The sequence below is a fragment of the Schistocerca gregaria genome, chromosome 7 (assembly GCF_023897955.1).
Source record: "Schistocerca gregaria isolate iqSchGreg1 chromosome 7, iqSchGreg1.2, whole genome shotgun sequence".
NCBI lineage: Eukaryota > Metazoa > Arthropoda > Insecta > Orthoptera > Acrididae > Schistocerca > Schistocerca gregaria.
Genome location: NC_064926.1, coordinates 440,097,859 through 440,106,125, shown reverse-complemented (window position 1 = coordinate 440,106,125; position 8,267 = coordinate 440,097,859).

Genomic DNA, 8,267 nt, shown 5'->3' with positions numbered 1-8,267 from the left:
TACTTGTGGTTGATAATATTCTTCTGGTCAATACCCACCATTGTGAGTTTTTTGAGTAGGCTCACTCGTCATACACTTAGGCTCTGAATTTTTTCTTCTCTATTGATGATTTTGAAGCTGTCACTTTATAGATATAAACTCACAATTTGTAATTCTAGTACTTAACATTGCCTCTGCACTTATTTCTACAGTTTATTGTTGTAATGTTGTAGTTTTGACAGAATGTCCCACATATCTGAAAATTTGTATCCCATGTCCTCATATATGTATAGATTATGACTTCTATAGTAGATATTTTTCTTATATCCTCTGTAATATGTTAAGATTTTGGTTTTGGGATCATTGTAGTTGTGTTCTGTAACACAATAATCTAAACCTATGTTGGAGTAAAATTGTACTGGCCTCTTAAGTAGCCGATTTGAAGCAGTGTTTCTGGCATAACTTCATTCTTAATTAACAGCCTGTTACTCACACTCATAGAGATCATTCAGTCTTAATTATACTGGTTAATGAGACCAATAAACTGGTGTCACCAATATTCTTGTAGTTAATATGTTATGTATCAGATACTTCTATACATCTGAATTCTACTTTATGATAGTTAATAAAGTTACACTTGTTGTATTTACTATGTTTGTAGGAAAAAAGTTTCATTTTTGTATTATGTTCATTTATATTAGGTTATTGTGGTAACATTTTTTTGTAATATTTTATTATTCTTTTTTACGTAACACTAAGACACACTTAAAACTCATTCACTGCAATCTCTTAAAAATTACACTAGATTAGACCATTCCATATGAGGAACTTGACCCAACAATAATGATGTCTGGCACCATGTTGGTCGCCAGACTGACACATTTCCTAGCCATAAAGGGGAATCAAAAATGTAAATTAGCATTCCAAATTAATAGAGAAGGAGGAAAGTGCCATTAGTTGGCGGTTACATGTATATTGTCCCCCTGAATATGGATGGTGCAGGTCGATGAAACTGCAATGCTCCGTGCTGAGTTCAGCATGAAACTCATCACCATCATATTCCTCCAATATTACTTCAACAACAACAACAACATCACTGACAATACAAGTGTCATCTCCATCGAAGTTGCTTATCTCACCTACATCCAATTGCAATAAGCCACAAGTCTCAGATTCACCAACCTCAGTTACTTCCCAGCTCTCATTCACAGCTACATCAAACATACCACCTAGTTTAGACCCAGTACAGTCATCACCTGCTTTACATCCATCAACAACAAAGTTTTACACCAAAGGGAAGAAATGATTAGTACATACTACACCAAACTTCTCACTACTCTCACATTCTGGTTTGTGATTAGCACTTACATCACTATAATTAAACATAGTATTCCAAAACTTATGGTCAAAACATACATGAGAAATCTGATATTCCTTCTGTTGAATTTCAGATACTCATGTCATATAATTAACACTGTTGTTACTGTCTAATTGCAAGAGTAACTTAGGGGTCCTGTGCTTGTCATGTTTCCTCACCGCAAAACTGTGGACCTTCACTGAGGCAAACTACTGTTTCCCACATAGTTACCCTTGTGATTGTTTCCTCTATTAAAATGCCCTTGGGTATTCCCATTATTACTTCCCTGCTGTTCAGAATTTATCTTTCTATTGTCACTTTCATCCTGATGGAAGTTACTATTGTCTGTGTTTCTCTAATTACTGACATTGTGATTTCTATCATTCCTATTATTATGGTAAATACTTCTTTCTACTGCCCTCTCCACCCTGTCAACACACCATAAAAACTGTTCAGGACAATTGTTAAGTCCATGTACAAAATCCCACTGCAATCTTTCTGGCAATGTGCTTTTAAGTGCATCAATCAAAGTTATTTTGTCCAATGGTTTGTCAAGATCTGCTAATTTTTTAAGGTGATTCTCAGAAAACTCTTTCAAAGTGCTGTCCCTATTCCTATGATTAGCACCACTCAAAAATTCACTTTTGATTCACTCCTGTTCTGTTGCAAACCAAAATTTTAAAAAACTTTTCTCAAAAATCTGATATGTTCCCCAATGATTAAAATTTAAATTTATCCATGACAGAGCCTCACCTTCAAGAAATCTTTTAACAAATTCAATCTTTTGATTATCATTCATGCCTGGCACAATGCTATCTTTGCAGTGGTGTAGAGAATCCAGTGGATGTAAATTATCTGATGGAAAACTTCTGGTGGGAGTATACGACCGCACAATATCATTTTTTGCACATAGATTTTTGTTAATACAACTTTCATAAACCACTGAAATTTTTTGATCTAAAACAGCTACATTAGTTTGCATATTGTTCTTTAGATTAAAAATTTTTTGGTTTAAATTAGGGACATTTTGTTGGGTGGTAGCTCCCAATTCACACAGTTTTTCCGCTATGGCCTTCTGTCCAACTCTGACATCATCAATGTTCTTTAACTGTTTTGCTGGCTCAGGTACAAACACATTTTATAAAACAATAAATTTATTTTCTAAAACATCAGATTTTTCATTCAAACTTTTTAATCCCTCTGACAACCCATTTTTTAACTCTAAAACTTGATTCAGTATTCAGTTTATTCACCATTGACCATTACAGCGGAATAGGTCTGAACATTAAATATACAATTAACAATAAGTTTACAGTAAAGTTTTTACAATTTAATTCCTTTTCTTTTAGGAATATTCTTATACACTAATGTCAATGATTATTTCAAAATATTCTATTATCTTATAAAATGGGTGTTTCAGTAACCAGTCATAAACCTTATGTTTGAAAATATTATTGGTCAGTGACCAGGCAGATGCTGGAAGTTTATTGAAGAGTTTTAAACTCGTTATTTTGTGTGAGTTTGCAGTCTTTGTGAGTCTGTGTCTTGGTATGTCGAAGTCCAGTTTGCCTCTGGTGTTGTGGGTATGTATGTTCTCTGGTCTCAAACTCATTTAAGTTACTTTTGACATAAATCAGTGCTGCGTAGATGTATAGATTCACAACAGCTAATATCATGTGCTTGATAAAGAGGGGGCAGCAGTGTTCCTTGGGCTTAACTTTGCTCATTATTCTGATTACTTTTTTTTTGAATTTTCAGAATTTCACTGACAGCAAGAATGTCCCCATAACAATATGCCGTAAGAAATGTGTGACTGAAAGAGGCCAAAATAGACCACCTTTAGATACGCATCAGTGATTACATCTGTCAGTCTCCAGATGAGATAACACACTCTTGCTATTCTCTTGCAGATATGGATAATGTGTTCCTCCCAGTTTAATTGTGAATCAATGTGGGATCCTAACAATTTTATTGATTTGCTTTCAACAGCTGTAGCTACACCCAGAATTAGTTCTTGTGTTTTATCAGGATTACACAGGAGTTCATTAGAAGAAAACTAATCCATTACTAGTTCTAGTTTTTCCTGTGTTGCCTGATGCAGTTCTGTTGTGTCATGGTGTGTATTGAGCTATGTTACTAAGTTGAGCTATCTGATCTTGTACCCTGTCCTTTTTGCTATTGTTTTCAGCTTTCAAGTTATTTAATTGTCCTTGTAGTGAAGTCTGCAAATCATTATTCGCACTAAATTTGCTATAATTATCTGTTCTTACTTCAGTTAACTGATTGTTAACTGCACTAACTTTGCTATTGTTATCTGTCTTCATTTCCTCTAGTTTTGCCAAAATTAACTGCAAAATATCTGTCTTTACTTTTTCTTTATGGCTATGATTTCACTAAGCTCAAACATGTCCTGCCTGGATCCTGCGGCTTCCATTTCTATCAAATTTTTGCTTTTGTCCATATTCATTTTGTTAACAAGCACACAAGTCCACAAACTAACTAACTTTGCAAATAGTCCATATGTATCTTTTCTTTTTGATGTCCCTGGTTGCAGTTGTGAAGTCCTCCTCACTCTCATTAGATCCAGTCCATCATTATTGGTAGTGCATCATCACTGTTGGTATAAAGATCTTTTGTTAAGCTCCATGTGATCAAAAACTTATTTGTACGTAAATTTCAAAAATCAATGAAATAAACAATTTCAGCAACAGACAAAACTTCATTATAAGTCAATTAACCACAGATGACACCCACATTTGTAATATCTTCCCTCCTTCCTTCTTCCATCTGTTGTCCACATTAAACAATGCAGAGTCCCAGTAACTAATAAGCAAAGCTTTCATGAAGATTTGAGAGGAGTGAAGATTACAATAAACTTCCCAGTTTAGTTAGCGTGTCATGCTGAGATGGCTCCAGTTCTTCTTGTCTAGGGGTCTGATTCTTGAAGCTAAAAATCTAACATAAGGTCCTCATGGTTGGTTTGAACTAAATAAATTGGAAGATTGTTTTTGCAGAATTTTTTATGTAAATATATTTTCCATTGATTTTCTCACATTTTAGTACGTTATACAACATTTTGATTTTTCACATAAACAAAGCCAAAATTACATTGTTTGTGCCTATTATATGAAAATGCATCTGATCACATCACAGGCAAGCTTATGATTTCCACTCTGTGGATATAACAATTTTCCAAAGGGTTTACAAGTTTTCTTAACAAATGAATTCCTACTAGTTTTCATAAGACTATTAATTTCAATTATTGTTTCATAAATGAATCCATAAATAAACATAGTAAACAGACGGGATTGCACAATTAATAATAGAAATTTTAAGTGTCCAAATAATTCATAATTTCAAATGTTTCTAAAAAAATAATTTTCACTGTTCATCCAGAACTAGCACTTACTGGTTATAACATTGAAACTAAAATATTTTGTAAAGTAATTCCTTTTCATAAATTTTAGCTTGAGATATAAAAAAACTGGTATTGACAACTACTGTTGACGGAAAGTAATGTTACAGGAGGATGTCCCATTAGTTACAAACTACAAGTCCACAGCCATTTGGATATGGATGGGACTGCAACTCTGCAAGCTGCATTCCGACTGTCACACCTACGACAACCTGAAGATGAAGGCCAGGCCAATCTTCCATGAGTGAAGTACCAATCTGCCCATCTGCAAGATGTTCAACTTGGGAGCAGGTTGTCTGTGCCACCACTCTCGGGTACTACAAGTACTGAGGTTGAGCCTGAGTGCAGTTTAACTCAGTGAGAGTGCTGAGGCTCTGACTGACACCCACAGCCACAATGGGCTGCTTCAATGGGTCAGCTGCTGTACTCTCTTACAATGGGGCTGCTGCACTGATCTCAGAAATTGCCAGGGACCTGCACTGGCAACTTCCTCACCAGGCGCTGACACATTACCCTCTGCCTCCGTACAATGTGGACTGAGCATGGCACCCACAAGGCTGCACTGTGTAGCAGACAGAGTGAGTGTAAAACTCTCAGAAATAAATGATTGTTAATTGAATTAGTATCCCAGTGTTCCACATGACGCCCCCACCACAGCGCCACTCGACTATCTACATTCACATAGCAAGCTGCATCTGATGGGCTCCTACACTAGATTGACACAAAAATTATCCTCCAATAACCACTTGATAGTGTTTTGTTGGGTATGGGTGAAATGTGATCTGATGTTTTCGCAGTGTATTTCTAACCTGTAGAATTGCTGGGTGTCTGCTCAGATAATGTCATAAGTTCTCCATGATATTTTGGCAGACAGACTTGTTACCATCTTCAGGTGGTTCCCAATGACTGCTGCTCCACTTTTGTCAGCATCCTGTCTATGTCAACCATTACCACAGAAGTGGAACAGGATGGTACCCTCCCATTTTTTGCTGTCCTTATGAAACATAAACCAGATGGCAAACTGGGACACAGTGTTTACAGAAAACCCACACACAGTGGCTTATAGCTACATGTGTCCCATAATCACCACAAGTCTTAGAGTGAAGGCATTTTATGCATACTTGTTCACAGTAAATGTTTCATCTTTGATCAAGACCACCTTCCAACTGAGCTAAAGCACCTGGAGATGAAATTCTGAACAATGAGTAAAGAAGCAAACAAATAAGACATGCTTTTAAATAGATTGCACTAGACAAGAGCAGGAACAATCAGAGGAGCATAAATCACTAGGATGCATCCCTATTTTGGCCACCTTCTAAAACCTTGACACTCCTAGGTTCAGTAAAGGATATACACGCTTTCATAAACCAGGGGTCTACCTAATCCCGTCAGAGTGGTAAAGCATATACGGGGAAAATATACACATGGCAGAAGAACAATGCTGTGTTCATAAACACCACACTGAATTACACTGGGCTGCCAAATCAACCATGCCGAGTGTGGTATAAAAACAGGCCATAATAGACACTCCTGGAAATTGAAATACGAACACCGTGAATTCATTGTCCCAGGAAGGGGAAACTTTATTGACACATTCCTGGGGTCAGATACATCACATAATCACACTGACAGAACCACAGGCACATAGACACAGGCAACAGAGCATGCACAATGTCGGCACTAGTACAGTGTATATCCACCTTTCGCAGCAATGCAGGCAGCTATTCTCCCATGGAGACGATCGTAGAGATGCTGGATGTAGTCCTGTGGAACGGCTTGCCATGCCATTTCCACCTGGCACCTCAGTTGGACCAGCGTTCGTGCTGGATGTGCAGATCGCGTGAGACGATGCTTCATCCAGTCCCAAACATGCTCAATGGGGGAAAGATCCGGAGATCTTGCTGGCCAGGGTAGTTGACTTACACCTTCTAGAGCACGTTGGGTGGCACGGGATACATGAGGACGTGCATTGTCCTGTTGGAACAGCAAGTTCCCTTGCCGGTCTAGGAATGGTAGAACGATGGGTTCGATGACGGTTTGGATGTACCGTGCACTATTCAGTGTCCCCTCGACGATCACCAGAGGTGTACGGCCAGTGTAGGAGATCGCTCCCCACACCATGATGCCGGGTGTTGGCCCTGTGTGCCTCGGTCGTATGCAGTCCTGACTGAGGCGCTCACCTGCACGGCTCCAAACACGCATACGACCATCATTGGCACCAAGGCAGAAGCGACTCTCATCGCTGAAGACGACACGTCTCCATTCGTCCCTCCATTCACGCCTGTCGCGACACCACTGGAGGCAGGCTGCACGATGTTGGGGCGTGAGCGGAAGACGGCCTAATGGTGTGCGGGACCGTAGCCCAGCTTCATGGAGACGGTTGCGAATGGTCCTCGCCGATACCCCAGGAGCAACAATGTCCCTAATTTGCTGGGAAGTGGCGGTGCGGTCCCCTACGGCACTGCGTAGGATCCTACGGTCTTGGCGTGCATCCGTGCGTCGCTGCGGTCTGGTCCCAGGTCGACGGGCACGTGCACCTTCCGCCGACCACTGGCGGCAACATCGATGTACTGTGGAGACCTCATGCCCCACGTGTTGAGCAATTCGGCGGTACGTCCACCCGGCCTCCCGCATGCCCACTATACGCCCTCGCTGAAAGTCCGTCAACTGCACATACGGTTCACGTCCACGCTGTCGCGGCATGCTACCAGTGTTAAAGACTGCAATGGAGCTCCGTATACCACGGCAAACTGGCTGACACTGACGGCGGCAGTGCACAAATGCTGCGCAGCTAGCGCCATTCGACGGCCAACACCGCGGTTCCTGGTGTGTCCGCTGTGCCGTGCGTGTGATCATTGCTTGTACAGCCCTCTCGCAGTGTCCAGAGCAAGTATGGTGGGTCTGACACACCGGTGTCAATGTGTTCTTTTTTCCATTTCCAGGAGTGTATATTACCGCAAAACCAAGATACTTAGGCAGTTCTCCTTCTTTGGGATTGCATGATTAAAGAAGCAACTGAGATCAGCGTCCAATATGGTCTAATTAACAAAGATATATGGGCCTGCTGTCAAGTCAAGTGTGGAGTACTGCAGTAGGCTAGAAAAAGAAAGGCATCCCTTTATGGTGAGTTCTGCACTTGACAGTGATAGTGTAAATACTAGAGATACATTATTTGAATGCATGGTGTCTGTTCCTTTGAAAGAACAGTCACCATGCAGATCCCACAGTTGTGAAGCACAATATGTAAATTGAAGGGGGATGACTGCTATGAGTTGCAGCGGGATATTAAGTGGAATCAGCTGCGACAAGCCCGGCTGGGCAACTGATCCACTTTATTCAGTGCAAATGCACCAATACACCTGACCTCCAGTGGGAATCTCTAAGAAGTGAACAGGAATATAATGGACAGGGACTGCAGATAGGTGGCGCTCAGTGGGATAGTGGATCAGCCATGAGGCGTATCGAGATAGTACATGCAGTTGTGATAATGTTGTGTCCCAGTTGGCTCAGTAGTTA